The 23488-nt window shown below is 40.5% G+C and overlaps 1 long non-coding RNA gene across 1 annotated transcript in view; it reads right to left on the reverse strand.

Annotated features, from left to right (window-relative positions):
- Positions 1–1981: 1981 nt before the first annotated feature.
- The window catches only part of LOC131136597 (uncharacterized), a 36162-nt gene continuing 14655 nt past the window's right edge, over positions 1982–23488 (reverse strand). The window contains exons 2-3 of the long non-coding RNA XR_013630176.1: positions 2535–2600; positions 1982–2047 (exon numbers count right to left, since the gene is read on the reverse strand). This is a non-coding gene — a long non-coding RNA (uncharacterized LOC131136597). The remainder of the gene's footprint in view (positions 2048–2534; positions 2601–23488) is intronic.

A 23488-nucleotide genomic window follows, 5' to 3' on the forward strand; every position in this document is an offset into this window, starting at 1 on the left:
GTTGCTCCTTTCTTCCTTCGGCAGCAGGGGATGCTAGTAGGCCAGAAACTGAAAAAAGGAAGTTTTTCTTTTTTCAGATTGTCTCTTCTACAACATCCTTTTTTTTCTGTGAACACACACATCCACACACATCAAGGATGAGACAAATGGAGTGTCTGCTGAAGCAACTTACTGCTACGCCGACCAAATTTTGTCTTAAATCCCAACACTGCTTTGTGTTATATTGCAAAGTGAACAATGAGCATCTGTTGTGCTGTTGTCGCCCCAAAAAACAACTACATTTTGCTGAATGGCTGAGAGGTCAATTTCCGAATAAAATCAATAGTAGGTCGCCACCTGGAAAGCATTAAAAACGTTCCTGTTGAAGAAGTACAAAAGGTGCAGATATTTTATATCGAGTCATTAGACAAAACTGAAGAAATGACACTTGAATAAAATGTAAAGTGCACAGCTTGGATGAACAACTGTTACGCTGGGTGGCACTCATGCCAGGAGTTGAGGACCCCAGAGCAGAGACCAAGACATTCATTCATTTTCTACAGCTTATCCTCACGAGGGTCGTGGGGGATCTCAGCTGTCTTCGGGCGAGAGGCGGGGTACACCCTGGACTGGTGGCCAGCCAATCACAGGGCACATATAGACAAACAACCATTCACACTCACATTCATACCTATGGACAATTTGGAGTCGCCAATTAACCTAGCATGTTTTTGCAATGTGGGAGGAAACTGGAGTACCCGGAGAAAACCCACGCATCCACGGGGACAACATGCAAACTCCACACACAGATGGCAGAGGGTGGAATTGAACCCAGGTCTCCTAGCTGTGAGGCCTGCGCGCTAACCACTCGAACGCCGTGCAGCCAAGACCAAGGCAAAAGTAGCAAAAAGTATTTCATAACAAACAAAGGGCGCTCACAGAGGAGGTATATGAAGGCCTAATGGCTGATGTGTGCTATTTTTTGCGTTGTATTAGCTTGTACTGTACATGGTTATGAAGCTGATCACTGATGGGTCCAGCTAAAAATGTTATGTAACTGAGAATACTTGATATATATTTGTATTATGGAATAAAAATGGCAAATCTGCTTTGTTTTTAAGTCAAATTTAGGAGTTGGAATGTTTTAGCGGCCGCACGGTCGTTGAGTGGTTAGCATATTGGCCACACAGTCAGGAGATCAGGAAGACTTGGGTTTGATTATACGCTTGGGCATCTCTGTGTGGAGTTTGCATGTTCTCCCCGTGCATGCGTGGGTTTTCTCCGGGTACTCCGGTTTCCTCCCACATTCCAAAAACATGCTAGGTTAAGTGGCGACTCCAAATTGTCCATAGGTATGAATGTGAGTGTGAATGGTTGTTTGTCTATATGTGCCCTGTGATTGGCTGGCGACCAGTCCAGGGTGGACCCCGCCTCTTGCACGAAGACAGCTGGGATAGGCTCCAGCATACCCCCCAACCCTACTGGGAATAAGCGACGTCGTCGTACATATTCATGTTAACTGCTTAGTGTCTTTCTGCGTGACCTTATTGTTGCCGTCCTGTCCTTTCTGCAATGTGAGGCATAGAAGTAAACACCATAACAAAATACATACCAATTGTGATGTTTTTTTCCAATTGAGCGCAGGGGCACAACTGATTTTGCCCCACAAATTCTGCCATGTCTGATAGCCATTTGAAATACATAAATAAACAATTTGTTGGTTGTGAGCAGTGTGGTTGTGGTTGAGTTATCTGGTGTTTGCATATATATATATATATTTATATATATATTTTTGTATATGTTTGAATTTGTTAAATTTTTGACCTTAGCGTTTGGTGTCCTACCAAATTGCTTGGAATAAAGCACCACTGATTTCCTTTGAATTTTAAATAGGTTATATATATATATATATATCCATGCTGTACATTCATGTGTGCAAATTATATGTAAAATGATCTCTTTTCAAAGCTGGTGTGAATGTGAATATTAAGCATCACCATACCCACACACGCTAATGACACTTGAGACTAGCAGCTTTATGAGTTGAGTAGTTTGCTCCTTCCTTATCCTGTTAAGAGAAAAGAGCAGATATCATAATGAGGCGTGCTTCATTTAAAAAAAAAAAAAGCGCTAATAACAGATCTTTAACATCAAATATGGCCTGTCTCTACAGGTATCTCCACTCTAAGCATGATGACCATCTTCAGCCTCAGCTTCACTTAACTTCACATTAAATTGCCTTCACTCCTGTCGTCTTTGAGCCGGCCAGGAAGGAGAAGACAGCCCACTGATTAACGAAGGCAAAAGGATCCATTACTTTTCCCTTCCCCTTTTATATGAGGCTTTGCAGCTATCCCGTACAATTTAGCTTCCAAGTGTAACATCACAAGTCACTTTTTAAATTGTGCACATAAAGCAACAGGCACATAAAATCTAAATATGCGTCTCACTCACGCTCTAGACAAACTTGTTTTTCCCGAGGAGAACATAATGTGAAATGAGCATAACGACGAATGAGACTTCTCATTTAAAAAAGGACTTCATGCATAACTTACCCTTTGAAAAGATGGGAATATTTACTCTGGGAAATTCTCCAGCAATCCTGGGCTGTTATTCAACTGCTAACAGAACAAAACGTGGAATAGTGAGTCACATTTCTTATCCGTGAAAACAGGAGTGGAGGCTGGATGATGGCACATAATCCTTCCATATACGCCATTGTCTCACTCGCACGTTTAGCCATGCTTCCATTATGGCTTCCTGTTACTGTGAGCTTTTTTTTTGTAGGGGTCGCAACACTACCCTATTCAATATGCATGATTGCATGAAGTGGTTGTCCTAGGAAATATTGCAATTTTATGATTTGACCTGTTTCCAGCCTGAAAAATACATTTTAAACTGCACATTAATGACCCCTGTCTGCTTTCTTTCTGCTTTTGGGTCAGCTTATAATTACTTTCTGAACTGGCCAATATAAATCATCCAAGGTTGCCGCTCTTTTCTGATTGTCTTTATATATATATATATATATATATATATATATATATATATATATATATATATATATATATATCCTTGAGCAGGACAGAATATGGCAAATAACGTCATCAGACAATGGTGTTTGGACCACTGTACATGACCTTTCTACGGATGAGTGTCCTCCCACTGAAGCACAGCTGAAACTTTGATATTAAATACAATTCTAATGCTATTGCGACAAATGGCTTTTTCCCGCTTCTCATCAGCTTCCCAGTCGCAATAGCATTCATTTAATTGGCATTATATTATCTGTTGTACTCACTGGTAATTTACACTCATTCGGTACAATTATAACACAATGCTCTGTGTTGATTGTCACTGTCTTATTATGAATTATTATTCTTATAATTACAGCTTTTATAATCAGATTTTGGACCGCTCATATATTGTAGCTAAAACACCAAATATATGGTAGAGTATAAACAGTATATAATAATTACAATACAGGTGGTCTTTATAGGTTAGCACACGGTTTGTTTGGTATCTGGCCCAGTATCATGCCCCCGCGTGCCAGTACTGATACTGGACATGGTTAAACTCTATATTTTATCAGTATCACTGCCCTGGGCTTTGACACAGTATCATTTCGGCCTTTTCCCGTATCATTCATGGGCGGTTTCGAGGGTACAGGGCCAATTAATACTGTAGTATGTGATAATCAGGGGTACGTGGTCCATTTTGTGGTTTGGGTACCGAAAACGGTGCTTTCCTAGACATCAACTGAATTACGTCCAAGCACCAATTCAAGTTAAAATCAAAAGATACCATGTTTCGGTACCTAAACGGTAGTATATTTACACCAAAAAAGCGAGAAAATGAAATCTACAGAAGCTTGCAGAACGGATACTGTACTGTGTGTATCTCATCTACAGCTGCATCAAGTGAATGACGTCACTTCATTATGTCCACCAAGACTAAGGCAGACTCTTCTGGTGGAAATTCACTGGGAAAAGGAAAGGCCATCACCACGGAAATGAAAATAGACATCATGAGAAGCTCTGAGAGAGGAGAAACACCCCCCCCCCCCGCACATTTGGTCTTAGCCATTCAGCTGTGACGTCTATCATCAAGATAAAGATGGTAATCTTGACTATATAAAAGAATCTACTCCGATGAAAGCGACAGTGGTAACTAATCAAGCTAGTGGTCTTATAATTGAGATGGAAAGGTTGCTTGTGCTCTGGCTAGAAGACCAGAATCAGCACTGTGTCCCAGTGAGTATTAGGTTAGAAGTGATCCTGTTCTACAGGTACTGACTGTACACTTCCCGATATACCACAGGGACAAAATTGTGTACGGTTTCACTCATACAGTACAATAATCCCTTGTCACTTTGCGCTACAATACAATACAAACATAAGGCATTCAGAAGATGCATTCAAACATGTGATAATATGTAGTGTTCTACACCGGTCACTAGGTGTCAGTATGTCAGTAATGTAACTGTAATGTTCGGTGAGACACACAACTGCCAGATTGATCGACAGGCGTTTTTTTGCAGGTAACCCCTTCAATCTCAGCCATTTTTCAAAAGCCGTCCCAGTCGGTATTTGACAGATTATTTCAAGGCACGTATAGTATTGTGTTCTTGGGCTATGAATATAGACATGGTATATACCAAAAGAAAGATTAGTCTCTCATCTTTCATCAGGAAAAAAACGTTTGTTTCTACCCTTTTCCGTTCTTTAGTAATCAGTAGTAGAACAGGTAAATTTCAGCAAAAAAAAGGGATAAAAAAGGCTCAAATGTAACTTTCACTTTGACACAAATTTAGCCATATATATTTTGCCAAAATGTCTAAACAATGATGCCACAAAATAAACATCTTACAATCTTACAACATTAACTGTTTACAATTTTGCACGTTTGCAACTGAACTATGTGTGCATGAGTTTTCGCACATGTGCACGTTTGTGCATGCGCTAAAATTTCTCTTCAACATATAACCTTCACGCAACACGGCGAAGTAGGTTACTGCCTCCTGGTTGCTGCAAAGCGTGTTCTTCAGTGGTAAAAATGCAAGCCATGCTCTTACGAAATAGGGTTTTTACCAGCTTAAATCTTTACCAAACATGCTCTCTTCTATTGTGGAGTTGCATCATCACCTCTTTGTAAAATACGTATAAATACGCCCTTGAAGGCAAATGAGTTAATGAATATGTCTAATATATTGGGTAATACAAAGAACCGATTAACCGTGATAAATGAGGGATTAGTGTAATTAGTGTTTTATTATTGCATCTTATGTCCTTCATGTGATCTGTGTACTTGGAATTCAACTTGACTTGAATAATAGTGTAGGAAAAGGGAAAAGTCTGTACTGTCAATCAAAAACTGCAGCATTTCCTTGTAATTAATAAGACTTTGCATGTATTCATGTTCTATTTCATCTAGGTTTCTCGTTGCGTTTGTGCGGAACACCATTTAAGAAGTTGGCTAAAGGATCTGTGATTGTACACGGCAAAACAATTTTGCATGTAGAGTCCATCCATACTAACTGTGCACTAATGAGCTTTGCTACCCACAGCCTGGGTCACTGTGACTTCACACTGTTAAAACACATCAGGATTAGTGTCTCTGAGACGCTTTCATGAGGTCCAGAGACATATAGGCAAACACCCACACAGCTGTGGGAAAACAAGTGATATGAAATTGTCTCTGACCGTACATAAATATGCAGGGAGGCAGGGGTAGGAAGAAAGGGAGGATGAAAGACAAGAGGAGAGAAGGGATGTAAGAAATAAAGATACACAAGTAAAGCAGGCGAGGGAGAAATGTATGGAAGGACATTGCTGGGAGGGGGGTTCTGTTTTTCCTGTTTGCACTGCAGTCAAACAATCTTCCCATGTAATTATCAAACATGTCCTGAGGCAACGCATTGGCTGGATGTACTGTAGTATGTAGTCCACTGACAGCACAATGTTTCCTTGCTGAAATGATATGTCACCAATTACCATACATCCTTTTTTCAACGCTGCTTATCCCTTTCAGGGCCACAGAATTCAGACAGTTCAAACGGTTACTGTTGGACTTACTTGTTACTGTTGTGTTTTGCACTTTTCTTAAAAGAAATATAAACTATTACTAATGAGGTCTCTTCCTAAAGTGTTATGTAAATCAAGTTGAGAATTGAAAAATAAATCAATTTAGCTAATGTATTCAAGCTATTTAGGGGTATTGGTTTCCATCAAAAATATTTGGAAAATATTGAAGTTGCACTTGGTGAAATTGTTCCTTGAACTCATCACTTACTTCTCCACAGTTCAATGGAAAGAAATATTGATAGGAATACAAACATATATCTATAGTGACACATTACAGCCAAGGGTTTTGCAGGACTTCAGGAGGTTTGTCACCAGCTGCTTATAATGATCTGCCCGGCAGTTTCTAAGAAACTCTGATAAAAAGTCAATTTCTGCTACCGTTCATGAAATTTCTCATGCATGTGTTTTGTCCACCTCCAAAAGAGAGATTTCTGCACATAAAAACAAAAAAATCTAAGTCAAAACTGTAGATATATTAAAAATGAATGCATTGGAATGTGCAGATAGATAGTCCAGATAGAACTGGTTGCTTGTAGTCACACTGTACATTCTGACAAACTACTGTTTTAGCCTTATTTTGCATTAATTTGCTATTTTGATCCAATACTGTATCTTGGAAAATCTAATCTGCACTTTTGACTTACTTATTAGTGACCTAAACAAAGAAGAATTTCACTACTTTTGTGGGGAAACATTAGGACATGCATCTTTATTGGCATGAGCGTCATATATCTTGTGGGTTCCTTGCAAATAGAAAAATTAATGAAGCCAAGGGTGATGCCTGCTGTTGAACGGCATCACACGGCACACAGCGGGACCAAATAATGCCAGTGCTGCTTCACGGATGTCAGAAGTGTAAACACTACTTGACAAGGTGTAAATAAGGTGTGCAGGAGCATTCTAAGTTTGTACCATTTGCGCACCGTTTTGGTCACGAATTGCCTGCCATGCGAGTAAACAGAACACAAACAGTGCGCAAACTAGGTTTTTAGGCATGCTATAAATAAATAAATGACACATACGTATTGCCACAGCCAACTCCAAATTGTCCATAGGTATGAATGTGAGTGTGAATGGTTGTTTGTCTATATGTGCCCTGTGATTGGCTGGCGACCAGTCCAGGGTGTACCCCGCCTCTCGCCCGAAGACAGCTGGGATAGGCACCCTCTGCGACACTCGTGAGGAAAAAGAAAATGAATGAATGAATATTGCCACAGCAAATTACGGGACAAAATGTTTACTGTGTGCTGGTGCAGGAAGAGGATGGCTCTGTGGACTATTTGACTACCTTAACAATACAATGACCGTTAACTGTTGCTGCGCAGACCAGGAGATGGGGAAGACCTGGGTCCGCTTGGGCATCTCGTGCATGGTGCATGGGTGCATGGGTTTTCTCCGATTTCCTTCCACATTCCAAAAACATGCTAGGTTAATTGGTTACTCCAAATTGTCCATAGGTATGAATGTGAGTGTGAATGGTTGTTTGTCTATATGTGCCCTGTGATTGGCTGCCCACCAGTCCAGGGCGTACCCCACCCCTCGCCCAAACACAGCTGGGATAGGCTCCAGCATACCCCCATGACCCCAGTGAGGTATAGAAAATGGATGGATGTTGCTGTCACACACACACGTGACAACTGTGAGTGAAAGATAAGATATGCCTTTATATGCCTTATATTTATGCATTTAACTAAACAATATAAACAACCCAAGTATTAACAAATCAACAGTTTTACCCAGAGTTATGTACAACTACAGTATGCAGATAATATGAAATGAGATGAAATATATGACCAGTCTATACACTATGAGATCTTGCTAGTGAGTTAATATGAGGCATTATAGAAGTACTTAACTTAGAACTTAATATATTGCATTTAGAGCCTTGATATTGCACGTGGAGGTTGATCAGATATTGCACAGTGAATGGGGTCTGGATTAACTATACTGAGTATAAAAACAAAGTATTGCACAGATGTACATAGTAGTGTAGAAGTGGTGTGAAAATTGTTTTTTTTCCAGGCCAAACAAACGTTTTTACAAGTTAAAATTATGACAAATACAGACCTTAATTTGGCTAATCTGTTCTCTACTTCACAATTGGTCACATGATGCTAGCCGGGGGTGTTATATATATTTTCTGTTTTTTTCAAAGTGTAGTTTGGAGCCGAGGACTACACAATCATTGAAAGAAATACTAATCAGTGCAAATGGAAGGAACGCTCCATTCTGCCAGTGACTTAAGAATATTGTTTTTATGCAAAAGCAGATGTGTTTCCACACACTGGACTTCTCCAGCTCGTGAGACTTCAGCGCTCTGGAAAATACTTCACATAGTAGTCAATTTGCTTTCTACTTTAAAGCAAAAATGTTGCCTTGTGTTTGTTTGTGGGTATGTGTATGTCGTGGTACTGGGGAAAAAAAAAATCCCAAGGTTACCAGGTCTGACATTAATATCAATTTCAATTGTCAGTCATTGCAATGTGCCATTTTCTACCGCCGGGGATGTGGATGTCTTTGCTGTGTGTGTGCCTCACATTAAAGCACAAACATCCACTCCCTGCTCTCATTAGAGGATTTGTCCTGATACACTTTTCATCTGAACTTGGCGTGACACACCTGTCAGCCAAATGAAGACAGACGCACCCTCGGAAAGCCTCAATAATTGGTTTTCTTCCGTGTGCGTGAACACTCGTTTGAATTTTATAAACCCCGTTCCATCCTTTGGATTGTGTTAGTGAACTGGAACATTTGTCCTTGATAATAAGGTGCACTGAGAAGCCTGGTTTATGCACGTAACTGGCCTTTTTAGCGGTTTATTATGTGAAATAATTCAATTGTTTTCCAGATAATTGGAAAATATTTGCTGCACATGCCAATTTAGAAAAAAAAAAAAAGCTAAAGTGTTGCGGCAGTAATGACCTGAAATGGTGACAAAAAGAAAAAGGTACATTCAAAGTATGGAAACAGCAGACTTGCCGCGACATTTTTCTCTCTCTCTTTTTTTTTTTTTATAGCTTTGTGTTTTCATCCTGCTTGCCCTGCAGTGCTGCGCTCCATGAAGGTTGTGTTCTGTCTCCAGCAAATGAGTTTTTTAAGCTGAGGAACTCCATCCAAGCCTCGTGTCTCGTAGCATTAGCACATGTAAAAGGGAAATGCCTGTTACTGTGGCGTCTCCTCTGACGTGGCTTTAATAATGCAGCGATTGCCATATGTAAATGATTCCAGTGAACTCAGTCCTCGTGACGGGGGGAAAGAGGGGGGGGGGGGGGGGCAATTTGAAAGATGAAGCTGCTACAGGCGTTTTAAGATGAACAACAATTTCAGTGCAAGAACAATATGCAGAGGTGCTAAAATATTCAGCATAGCCCCCAACAGTCTTTTCCTTGGGTTATTGTGCTCTGAAAAATGCAGCAACTGGTGACAATGGCGTGGGGATTCTAACCCGCAGTACTTGACGATAATGTCCTTTTTGCATAAAATACTACTGTTTTCCAAACAGTCATTGAAAAATATGTTTTCCTAGAAGTGTAACAATAGCCAGAATGAAAATATTTAAACGGCATACAGAGAAAATAACAAATATAGAAACTTTCCACTACAAGAGTGTTTTTAGATCTTTTGCATTGCTGAGCTTTGTAATGAATCACAGGAGCCCATTCGACACAAAGCGTCATGTCAGCACTATCGGCCTTATTCCAGAGTGGTTAGAGCCACTGGAAATGAGTTCGGAGCCGAGGTTCCACGACTTCTTTAAAAATGCATGGGATTAAGGAGGAATTGTTTTGCGTAGCATCAATCAAGCTCAACCGAGTGAGTAAAAGGACAGAAGGGGATAGGGAAATTGGAGCAAGACAACTTCCACAGATGGTACATTAGCAATGTTTGGGGCTGCTACTCTTTGTTTTTAGCCAAGTCAACCCACACTTCAGGTCAATGTTTAGTTGAATTGAATTTAATTGAAGTTTTTTTTTTTTTTTTTACCAGCTTTAAGTTGTTGTGCACTGACCCCTACCAGCAGGTGGTGCTGTGGTACTCATTCATTCATTTTCTACTGCTTATCCTCAAGAGGGTCGCGGGCGTGCTGGAGTCTATCCCAGCTGTCTTCGGGCGAGAGGTGGAGTTCATCCTGGACAGGTGGCCAGCCAATCACAGGGCACATATAGACAAACAACCATGCTGTGATATGTTTTACTTAATGCGTGTGTTTTTTCAAATACACTAATCCCTTGCCACTTTGTGCTTCAAATTTCTGACTTCACTTTATCATGTTTTTTCCAAAATGTATTAATCAACAAATCATGTTGTTTTGTGGTTGAATAAGGACTATTATTAGTCAGAGATATGCATTTTTAAGCACCCTTACCAGACTTGGTAAGCGGAAAAACAGGCTTTTATTGTGGGTTTGAATTATCTCACAACAGGCACATATAAAATGTCTAAAAACTCATTTAATGAGTTTAATTTATTTTCTTGTATTAATATTACTATACTGTCTACTATACTGGGTAATATGTAATATTAACCATTATACTTAATTATAACCATTAATTATAACCATTATACTTAATATAATAAGTGTAAAGGTGACTATAGGGGTGTTATTTGTTTAATTAATCCTCACGAGGGTTGCAGGCGTGCTGAAGCCTATCCCAGCTGTCTTCGGGCGAGAGGCGGGGTACACCCTGGACTGGTGGCCAGCCAATCACAGGGCAGATATAGACAAACAACCATTCACACTCACATTCATACCTATGGACAATTTGGAGTCGCCAATTAACCTAGCATGTTTTTGGAATGTGGGAGGAAACTGGAGTACCCGGAGAAAACCCACACATGCACGGGGAGAACATGCAAACTCCACACAAAGAGTGGAATCGAACTCAGGTCTCCTAGCTGTGTTGCCTGCGCACTAATCACTTGTCCAGCCTAGAGGGCTTTAATAATGTTTTTAATAATGTTTAAAATCTAATTTAGAAGGTTATAAACATGTTTTCTATGTTCTAACTACAATACTACAGTATTATATTATATATTATATATAAAGAACATTATAAAATGCTGCACACCCCCCCCCCCCCACCCCAATCACCATCACCAAGGATGGCGATGCAATCTTTCAATCTGCCTCTATGAAATACAGTGATAACGAAGCAGGATTATTCCTCCTCCTAATAAGCCTCTCTCCCTCCCTTGCAACGCCCCTATTTAATCTTTTTATTACTGTATTTGTGTGATCTATGGCCGGTGTGAGTGATTTCCTATTTTAAATATAATTTACACATACAGTAAGCCATCGTAGGACTGGAACTCATACATAGAGAGATGATGGATGACTTCCTGTATTGTAGACCATGAATAAGTGATACTATTGTATTTGTTGTGGTGTGTTTCATGATGACAGTATGCAGAAAAAAACGCAAGTTCCAGAGTGTTTGGTGGTTGGTGTGCCACGTTAAAACTCCACTGGCGAAATACTATGCGCAGCTGTGTTTTTGTGTTCTGCTCTGTTACTCTACTTTGACAGCACCGGCAATGATGAAAGCTAAATCTCAGATGAATTTGTGTCAGCAGTGTGATAATACTTACATGTTCCTCTTGTTTTTACGTATCTGCAGCACACGTGTTTGCATCCCAGACAAAAACACTTGTAAGAATCTGTGACACTTGATGATCAAACGAGCGGAAACATCAATATGTTCTGACTCTTGTGGGAACCAAGCAACGTCTGCAAATTAATATTCAATTTAGAGTGAGATTTGCGCAGGACGTCCTGCAGAGTTAAAAGAAATTACACTCATCAGTTATGTTTTGAAGCCTTGAGTTCCAAAGACCGAGAAACTACTACTTACAAAATTCTACCAATTATGCAGGGCGATATTTTAAATGTCCGTCCTGTTAGGGGATTGGAATTTGACTTTACTGATTTGTAGGGGTGTTACAAGATCTCGGTCTCGGACATTCAATCACTAATCACACCATAAATGAAAACAAACCTGATAATTTGCCGGCCTCAACACATTGTCACGTTCATGCGTTTGTGTTCCTTGTCTCCCGTCCACAAACAGGAATGAAGAGAGTTCACTCTGTGCATATGTTGCCCCTCCACAGCCTGGAGATGGGTATGAAATGAAGTCCTGTGGTACAGAATAAGGAAGACAATCCACAAAGAGTTGATGTGTATATCACCTTCCTGAGAACAATAACAACACTTGAGATCTCATAAGACGACCACACCAACAGTTGTCCATTAGTTTCCAGCATTATCAGTCAAACAAGCATTTGAACACAGATTAAACAGTTATTCAATAGCATTTGTGATGTTAAAACATTGTCTTCACATGTCAATCTAGTGACAATTTCCACAGCCAATGTATACTTTTCACGTATCTTTAGTACATTAATATCAGTAACAAATTCACATATTTCAATTAGCCTGCTTAGTGCTATTCACCATACATTAAGGCCTGCTAGCATTAGCCATACTAGCATTAGCCATTTCACATGTGCTCAAATGCTCTACACATTTTATAACAGACCACTTTCAAGTCAGCTGTTCACTTTAGCAACTTTCTACACTCTTTACAGTTGTTTGTATAAATTATTTCTACATTATACTAACCTGCGGTACAGAAAAAGGAAGACAATCCACAATTAGTTGATGTGTATTCACCATCAGGATTTATTCTTCCTCTGTCGTTTTATCACCTACTTTATACCACCATCACTGCCAGCACCCCCTAGCGGACCTCTCGGTATTACACCCAAACACCAACAACGGAGATTTTGATTATTTTAGACACAAACAATAGTGCTCTACAAAATATTTTATAAACAGACCACTTTCCAGTCAGCTGTTGACTTTATGGACTTTCTACACTCTTTACAGTTGTTTGTATAAATTATTTCTACTTTATACTAACCTGTGGTACAGAATAAGGAAGACAATCCACGATGAGTTGATGTGTATTCACCATCAGGATTTATTCTTCCTCTGTCGTTTTTATCACCTACTCTATACCACCATCGCTGCCAGCACCCCCTAGTGGACTTTTCGGTATTACACCCAAACACCAACAATAGAGATTGTTGACCACCTTAAATGAATATGAAATGTAATTAAACCCTGCACATCACCTTGTTGTTTCACTACAGAATACATGCACATATAGACAAACAACCATTCACACTCACATTCATACCTATGGACAATCTGGAGTGGCCAATTAACCTAGCATGTTTTTGGAATGTGGGAGGAAACCGGAGTACCCGGAGAAAACCCACGCATGCACGGGGAGAATATGCAAACTACAAACGCATATGACCGAGCAGGGAATCAAACCCGAGTCTCCTAGCTGTGTGGCCTGCATGCTAATCACTCCCCACCATGCAGCCGCAGCCACTTTGTTTCACAATTTATGCATATTTTCATTCCTCTTTGTTGCCATTGAAACATTTATTTTAGTCATTAGATGACAATATCCTAAAATTGGGTATGATGATTGCTGAAAATCTTAGGTTACCATAGTAATTACAGACATCCTAATCCCTCTGTAACAAGTCATTATGCCATTAAAATGATAACAGTAATATAATGTGAAGTCACGATTTAGTATCTGTTAGTTAATATAATTATGCAAAAGTACTTCCACTCAAGAAGATTTCCATGAAACAAGTAGAAAGAAGAGTTAGTCATGAAGCATTTTGGGGAGAATTGTGATAAAGGTGCAGATCTTGGCCATTTCTCAACATTTGTCTCAGTAACATATGCATGAATCTTAATGAGAAATATCTGCCAAAAGCTGAATATGTCTATCACCCTCACACATTTATTAGACTGGGATTTCCACCGAATAATCGCCGCTGTGGCATGTTCTCCCCGTGTATGTGTGGGTTTCCACCCACATTGGAGACTCCAAATCGTCCATAGGTATGAATGTGAGTGTGAATGGTTGTTTGTCTATATGTGCCCTGTGATTGGCCGGCCACCAGTCCAGGGTGAACCCGGGTGAACCCGCCTGAAGACAGATGGAATAGGCTCCAGCATACCCATCTGCGACCCTTACCAGAATAATTGTCATAGCAGGTATATAACGGAATCTCTAAAAACACACAAAAAGGAGACAACATTAGAAATTGATTTTGATTCACACTTTTTAAAACAGCTTTCCCCTCACTTCTGCAACCATGAAATATAATCAATGCGCCGCACACACGGTACATTGTAATATGAAGTCACACAGCAAATGTCACATGCAAAATACCATCCAATATCACGATGAATAATGAACGGTGAAATAATGTAAATGGTTGAGTCAGGGGAAAGGAATAGGAATGGGGTTCACGGGAAGCAGTAGCGTGGTCACATTCTCACCTTGGGTGTTGAAAATATAATTTATATTAATAAAATTTCTCAGTGTTATGTGTCAAATCACCTAGTTCTCTTTATTCCATGAAGACTTTATATGATAGCTATTGCACAACCAGCAATGACTGTTGACAGTTCAATTTTATTAGGTAAAAGCTAACTTTTGAGTGTTTTTTTTAATGCATCTATTGTTTTTAGATAAGGCAGTAGGGTTAACATGCATGTGACAGCGTGTCCTCAAGTAGGGAGGATGTCGGGGGGGATTGATTTAAAAGCAAAAGGATAACAAAAAAAAAAAAGAGAACAAATGAGCACCAAGTAACCAATTTCCTTCCAACTGGGAGCATATGCATGTTACACTGATAGCACGAATTGAATTTCCACATCATTCGCTCAAGATAGCGCTAATGCGAATTCAGGCCATGCTGCAAAACAACAATATGCTGCATATGTGATCTCTTTGTCAGCTTCATGTCATCCTTGGAGCGGCAAAATAAAGCGACGTTGGCAAGTCCTGGAAGTTGCGAGTTTAAAAGGATCAATTGTTTTGCTTTTTCTTTGGCTTTTTGTGGTTTCCTTGTGACCAAAAAAATAACCTCAATAGGCAGTGTTAAAAGAAAAAGAAGAATTAATATATTAATTCAATTTACCTGAAGCATTTAGGCCTGTCATGATAATCAATAAAAAATTTGTTCAGTTCATTAACAATCAATGAACAACATAAATCAATTAAAATCTTTGCTGCAGAGTTTTGCACTAATTGTAGTCCAAGTACTGTTTAATCCCTGGGATTGACTCATCAGGGGCAATAATCAGTGATTTGGTTTGTTAGCATTTAGCTGCAGTCAACACTCAACCCTTCTACCTATGGACAATTTGGAGTGGCCAATTAACCTAGCATGTTTTTGGAATGGAGGAAACCGGAGTACCCGGAGAAAACCCACGCATGCACGGGGAGAACATGCAAACTCCACACAGAGATGGCCGAGGGTGGGATCGAACTTGGGCCTCTTAGTTTTGAGGCCTGCCTGCTAACCACTCCCACACCGTGCAGCCCCACTATGGCTAGTCATTCATCAAAAAAATATTGAAAAACAAGTTATTCCAAAAATATGTATATAGGTATGAATGTGAGTGTGAATGGTTGTTTGTCTATATGTGCCCTGTGATTGGCTGGCTACCAGTCCAGGGTGTACCCAGCCTCTCACCCGAAGACAGATGGGATAGGCTCCAGCACGCCCGCGACCCTCGTGAGCATAATCTGTAGAAAATTAATGAATGAAAAGTTATGACGAGACATGACATGACACTACTTTCACACTCCATGTAGTCAGCCATGGCATGTCCGACATGATAGAGTGAAAAAAACGTATCCTCCTTTTTTGTGTGGAAGTGGTAAGTTTTTGTATTCTATTTTTATCTTTTGTCCCCACTTCGCTTTAGCCTTTCTTAAAGTTACAAAATATAAATTAGAGGCTAACTATTTAGCTTGCTAGCATGCTAATGGATAAAGCCATGTCCATGTCTTGTGGTTGTGATTTCGTAGCCAGCACATTAGCAATGTAAACATAGAATAACAGGAGCGTAAAGGTGACTGTGGTGGTGTTATTTCTAATAATGGTAAAACAAAATTTTTTATGACACCATAAAGATTTTTTCTGTACTCTAACTACAAAAATATTAAATTTATTAACATTGAATCCTACGTCACGGAAATTCACTTACCATGGTTGGGTCTGGAACCTAATTAACCGTTATAAACGAGAGACTGTATATTAATATAGAGTAGACACCTGATAATAAGTTGCAAGACCAGCCAAACTATGAAAAAGGTGTGATACGGAAAGACAACTCATATTCAAAAAACAGAAAGACTGTTTTACCATCCATGTTGTCCCTTATCAAAATGACTTCTTTGACAAGTGAGGATGTTAAAAAGTAAGTTTTGAAAGATGCACCCGGCATTTACGTATTGGCTATTCATCTCTAAGTATCTTTGAAAGTTTGTTTTTGTGTCATTTTGTTCACTTTTGTATGGGGAAGGCTGGCTTTATTGTTACCTTCTCAGACAGAGCTGTGTTTAACTTAATACTTTAGTGATTGTTTTCATTTGCAGCCTCACATGGTGTAAAATGGCTAATCAATACAGTCGGATACATTTGTTATTATTGCAGGAAAACGCTCCTCTTTGATCGGTGCTATATAAGTACAATAACCAAAGAAAGTTATGTTGTGTATAATGCATTCCGCATTATATTGACCTGGAAAAAGTCATCGCAATCACAAAAGTGAGAATAAAAGGCCTTACGAACGTCACTTTGTTTGTTTTTCTTGCCAAACTTTGAGTCGTTTGATTGCTTGTGTATTGTTAAAAAAGCAATATAACATTTAGTGAGGAGAACAATTCATGAACAAAGTTAGTACAAAGTATAGTCAATTAATTAGTTTCAGACAAACGGATACTTTTTGACCGTGTTGCTATTGGAAAAGTAGTATTAAGAAATAAGAGCAATATATTTGGCTACCACGTTGGACCCTATCATCAAAAAGGAATAAGTCCCACCCCTCTAGAAAGTGAAAGTTAAGTTTGTGTGAGTGAGAACACTTTGTCTATTTTGTGTCTCTCTGGATTTTTCCATCAGTCGTATTTAATGTTGTGCAAAACTTGTTGAGTGTTGCACAGCTCAATAGCCACTACAGGAAGTATGCTGTCCATATAAAATCAACAAGGAACTCTCCCAATGCTAACACGCTAACACGCGTGTCTGCTAAATCTTCATTCATTTTCTACCACTTATCCTCACAAGGGTCACAGGGGTGCTGGAGCCTATCCCAGCTGTCTTTGGGAGAGAGGCGGGGTACATCCTGGACTGGTCGCCAGCCAATCACAGGGCACATATAGACAAACAACCATTCACAATTACATTCATACCTATGGACAATTTGGAGTTGCCAATTAACCTAGCATGTTTTTGGCCAATCACAGGGCACATATAGACAAACAACCATTCACACTCACATTCATACCTATGGACAATTTGGAGTCGCCAATTAACCTAGCCTGTTTTTGGCCAATCACAGGGCACATATAGACAACCATTCACACTCACATTCATACCTATGCAACATGCAAACTCCACAAAGAGGGTGGCCGAGGGTGGACTTGAACTCGGGTCTCCTAGCCTGCGTGCTAACCTCTGCTATATCTCATTGTATGTCTTATTGTCTGTTATGTCTTGTAGATTTGGGTAGTACGGGTGCAAAGGTGACTATAGGGGTGTTATTTGGTGTCTCTAATCATTTTTTAAAACCATACTTGATACTGGCATTCCCTTCCACTCCTCCGTGATGACACTGCTGGTGAAGCTGGTGGATAAGACCTTCTACTAGAGCAGGTGTCTGCCACTTTTACCATCATAAAAATCAATTTTGCCTCCTCTTCCAATAAAGAAAAATAGTCTGGAGCAGCAAAACATTATTGAAAATTTGAAAACTTTTAGTCTTTGTCAAAATGTCACCTGTTACAACAACAGAAGTGCCTACTGAATGCGTAGGTGTTATGATCACCTGCTGTTGTGGTTCTTGCTGTCTCTCCGTCTCTTCCTACAATTGGGCGCTCGCTCGCCAGGAGCTGGGACAACTGGTCACACCTGCTCCTAATCACGGCCGTCTGTTACTTTGTTACTTGTCCACACCTAGCAGGGTATTTGTAAAACCGCATACAGTAAAGTCTCGTTATATCGATATTCTCGGGAGCCAGCATGTACATATGAAAAACAGTGATTATTGCAGGCGATAAAAAGATATCTGAATACAACACAATTAAATACATGTATTTGTACGCTTGTGTCTTCGTTGGAATAGGTGTGTATGCTATGTCAGTTGGTTCTTCATCCTCATCATCCTCGTCATCCTCGTCATGAAAACACTAAGTCTATTCACTGAATCTTCCCTCTAAATTATACAAATATTTACTCCTTTACTTCAAAAGATTGTTTAATACTTACTTCATATTAATTACCTGTAATCCTCTAATTACCGTCCGTCGGTGGAAAAGCCGAAACGGTTTTAGTCGAAAATCAAACAATACGCCGTTTACAGATTTCGCTAATGGTGGTACTGAAATCCTTAAGCAAATATTGATTCAGCTTGAAGCTGCTTTTGTATTGATATAAGCAGACCAAATTGGCTGGCGGGAGATGAAAAGGGCATCGTAGTAACCGGATTATCGTAATAACCGTGTATCGTACTAACCGGAACTAATTATATCATAAAAGACTAGAAATTTGCCGGGAAATGAAAATAGTATCGTAATAAGCAGTACTATCGATATAACCGATATCGATATAACGAGACTTTACTGTATATGTTATATCGTATTAAAAGAAAAGCATCCAGATGCATTGGGAACCACAGCCATAAGCATGCCAAACCTCACCGTGACATTTGGAAATTGTCGCGCCATTCCTCCGGTAGGATGACTTCCATCTCAAAGTTCTCCCATCAGCTGGCAGTGCTTCCCCCCTCTGACCCAAAACTGGTGTCAAGGAAGATGCCTTGGATCTGGAATGGTTATTTGAGAAGAAAATGGCCGACCTCAAAGTGCATCTTTGCCTCTTTGCTCTTCAATGTGGAGGAGTATTTGGGCTAGCAAAAACAAACAAGCAAGAAGTGCTTGAACAATAGATACAAACAGCACAGTTCTGAGGGCATCCATTTTGTTTCAGGTCGCCTGCATGACGTTTGGAAAGGTAAAACCGCAGTGATTTGCGGCATGACCAGATTTTTCTCCAAATCTACACTAATAACCTTCGTCTTTAGTGCCGGATATCTGCGGGCTCGGATGAATGATTGTGGAAAATCGTGGAATTTTGTTTCATGAGATACCCGACTACATGTGGACAGGGTCTAAGACTCCAATTGCACACCTATCCACGGTTCATCTGTACTCCTACCAGCTCACTCATTCATTCATTCATTTTCTACCGCTTATCCTCAGGAGAGTCACGGGGGTGCTGGAGCCTATCCCAGCTGTCTTCGGGCGAGAGGCGGGGTACACCCTGGACTGGTTGCCAGTCAATCACAGGGCACATATAGACAAACAACCATTCACACTCACATTCATACCTATGGACAATTTGGAGTCGCCAATTAACCTAGCATGTTTTTGGAATGTGGGAGGAAACCGGAGTACCCGGAGAAAACCCACGCATGCACGGGGAGAACATGCAAACTCCACACAGAGATGGCCGAGGGTGGAATTGAACCCCTGTCTCCTAGCTGTGAGGTCTGCGTGTTAACCACACGACCGCCGTGTAGCCTGCCAGCTCACTCATGGCTCGCAATCTTCACCTGCAATATTTGAACCTGCATCTCCACATCTCCAGCACCCTTAGTTCTCTAAGACTGTAACCTGCTCCTCTTGCTATGCATTCTGTGGTCCACTAGGCACACACACCGTAACAGAAGGCCTACTTTGAAATAATTGAAACACTAAGCTTTTGAGTCATTCCTGTATTTGTGTAAAGCTTAAACATGACATAGCCTATCAGAGTTCACATATGTGCTCTGCTCAATATTGTTTACATGACTTGACGCCTCACAGGCAATTGAATATGCCTTCACTGAATTAACGCAGACTAGCAAATAGATGACATCTCTCTGGGAGGTTAATAAAGTATCCATCTACTTGTGATGTTACCGTTCTATTGGTCGTGTCCTTGACTGTCTTTACAGAGAGGGGCATTTCTTTCATTCGGAAAATTATGCTTTGATATTTTTTTTTTAAATGAATGTATTCTCCATCTGTGATCCCCTGTGCAACCACGCTACCCGCTGTAGTTGACTTTGGAGTGTTCATCCACTTCTTGAAAGTATGTTTGCTCTGCTCAACCTCCTGTAGTGGTCTCGAAATGATGCACATCTGCAGTTCGGTGTTTTTATTTTTAAGTCCCCGAGTGCTTGTTCAACGGTACATTTTCTGTTTGCTAATTTGTCGCCGCTTATCAAGCACAAGGGTAAGCCTGCACCATTAGTAGTGAAGGCAAAGGAATATGTTCACTCAGATTTAAACTCTTTTTCTATTTGTGGTTAGGGTTAGCACACTGAATAAGACACCTTAACGTTTTATTGCACACACTGGCCCCACCCCTCCTTCCCTTGCTCATCCAATCAGCAGTCACAACACATTGTTAATGCATTCACTTGCAGCAAGTTAGACACTTCATACTCTTTTTGGAAATGCACATTTACTCCACTTTGGTGTAAAAAAAAAAAAAAAAAAAAAAAAAATCACGGCTCAGCGTGGGAGCTTCAGCACAGAGACTGAAGAGCCGAATACAAAAGGTTGCCGACCCCTGTACTAGAGGATGCAGATGCAGGTGCTCAATTGGGTTCAGGTGAGGAGATGTACTTGATCACTTTGTCACCTTCCTAAGCCAGGCAATTCCCACCTTGAATATGAGTTTGGACTCTATATCATATTGGAAAACCTCAGTTTCCCAAAGGATAGACTTTGATGCTCAGCCTCCCAAGGAAAGTCTATTCCAGGGTGCTGGAGAGAAGGGTACGACCGTTGGTCAAACCTTTGAGGTCCAATGCGGTTTTCGTCCTGGTTGTGGAACACTGGACCAGCTCTACACCCTCACAAGGGTGCATGGGAGTTTGCCCGACCAGTCTACATGAGCTTTGTGGACCTGGAAAAGGCATTCGACCGTGTCCCTCGTGGCGTCCTTTGGGGGGTGCTCCGGGAGTACGGGATTGGTGGCGCGCTACTACGTGCTATCCGGTCCTTGTACAAACGGGGAAGGAGTCTGGTTCTCATTGCCAGTAGTAAGTCGAGCCTGTTTCCGGTAAACGTTGGCCTCCGCCAAGGCTGCCCTTTGTCACCGATTCTGTTCACAAAAAGGCAAAGGTCTCAATTTACCGGTCGATCTATGTTCCCACCCTCACCTATGAGCAGGGGTCTAAAACTCAATTTACCTGGGGGCCACTGGAGCTAGGGTCTGGGCAAGGCTGGGCCGCATCAGGTTTTCAAAACCTACAATAAAAGCTCTGATAAAACATTCCACTGTTCTCAAATATCTTAATTTTTATTTTCTGCACAAAATAAGATGAAAAATAAATAAACAAATCAAGAATAAAGAAAATCAATCAATCAGTAATAAATAAATATAATAATAATAATAAAAACTTCAGAAACCACATATAGTTGGTGGGTAGACAAATTATTTTTTTCAGATTAAAATGAACAAAGCATTATTAGAGCCCTGTAGACATGACAAAACACGACTATAGTCACATTTATACTCTTTTTATTTACAACATATTGCGCAACTGCAGGGTCTTGAGACACACGCTAACTCGCAAACTAGAGAGCTAGCGACCTAAACGGTAGCCTTCAAGTTATTTCCTTTAAACTTAAATAGCCAAAAACTTACCACTTCCACACAGATAGGGAGGATAACTATTAACAGTTATTTAACCTTTAACATGAACATTAATCAAACGTAATAATTTTTTCTGGGTACATGATACCATACCGCATCCATATCCAACTTGCGCGGGCCGCACTAACATTAAACTTTCATATCAAGGCGGGGGCCTCAAACTCGTGTCCTGCGGGCCACATTTGGCCCGCGGGCCGCATGTTTGAGACCCCTGGTCAAAGGCCAGGAAGGTCTTGGGTATTTACGGTTATTCACTCAGGAGGCAATGAAGATAATAGGGTGAAGGAGGAAGTATCTGGTCCGAGAACGGGATCCTGGTCTATCCCCCACACATACCCCCAGCTCCACCCCATCTAAGGCGATCTACAAAAAGCTCTGGGATGCAAGAATCGGGGCTGACTTTCCTTCTTATTGTCGGGAGGCTGCAGGCGGGACATTGGAAGAGAAACTCAGCCCAGGATCCTGTGTTTTTTGTGATTTTATTCTGTCTGACCGTTTTTACAATACATTATGTTAACTTTTACTAGTGAGTGAGTTTTATTCCTTCTCATAAGTGGAGATTAACAAATACGCTTGGGGAGATGAAATTTACTTAAACAAGTGGTCTTGGAGGCCTCAATTAGGTTGCGGAGAATTTCTTCTCCAACAGTGTCCTCTCCATGGAGCTGGAGGAGGTGGCCGGGGACCGGGAAGTCTGGGCTTCCATACTGAGACTGCTGCCCCCACACCCGGATAAGCGGAGGAATATGGATGGATGGATAGACTTTGATGCTATCCAAGACCTTGACACTCCAATGCTCGACACACTTGTGTTGCCAACTATTCAGGGTTTAATCACTTTTGTCAGACAATGAATAGTATGAAAAGAATGAAAGTAAAACAAATTATTATGAGTGGTTGAGAGACAGTTTTCCATCTCTGGCATCTTCTGTGTACAGGTGTGGTTGTAAGATCGACCTCAATAGGCATTGGCAACAAAAACAAATGACTAAGCCCGGAATGAACGCTCATCTTCATGCCACTTAAACAGCGTCTGCTTTCACACTCCACATGGCTGACAATATGTTGTCTGTGAAGCCACACTGCTCTCACACTAACAATATTGAGGTTTGTTACTCCATGTGTGAACTGAGCAGTTGCTACCTCTGTCAAGGCCAAACATTTACAGTATCCAGCTTGCTTGACATTATTATGTCAAAAAGACGTTCAGTCCACACCCAAAGTAAGTCTTGTTTTGGAACAACGGCTAAGAGTAAAGGCAGTATAAACACAAAACGGACAAATCCTTGATTGCTTAATTGGGCGCACAATTCAGTATGGAATTTGAAGGTTTTTTTTTTTTTAGTGTCAGCCTCCCATCACTGATTCTGCTAAAGTGTACGCCGGTGTCTTTAATTAAAAAAAAAAAGCATCTTCAAAAGCTTTTACATGTGTTATCTGTGGAGATGCAGCAGAGCCCAGCAGGGGCCATCAAGGGTGACAAGGTTCACTCCAACTTTTCATTTAGATCTGTGGAGAAAAAAAAAATGGTGCTTTGAATGGAACACAATGCCTCCCTCTCATCCTATCATGCACCGAGCTGCATACCTCCCGCTGCTTTTAGATTAACT

This window comes from Doryrhamphus excisus, linkage group LG17, assembly GCF_037039965.1.
Source record: "Doryrhamphus excisus strain RoL-2023G ecotype Guam linkage group LG17, RoL_Dexc_Guam_v1.1, whole genome shotgun sequence".
Classification (NCBI taxonomy): Eukaryota; Metazoa; Chordata; class Actinopteri; order Syngnathiformes; family Syngnathidae; genus Doryrhamphus; species Doryrhamphus excisus.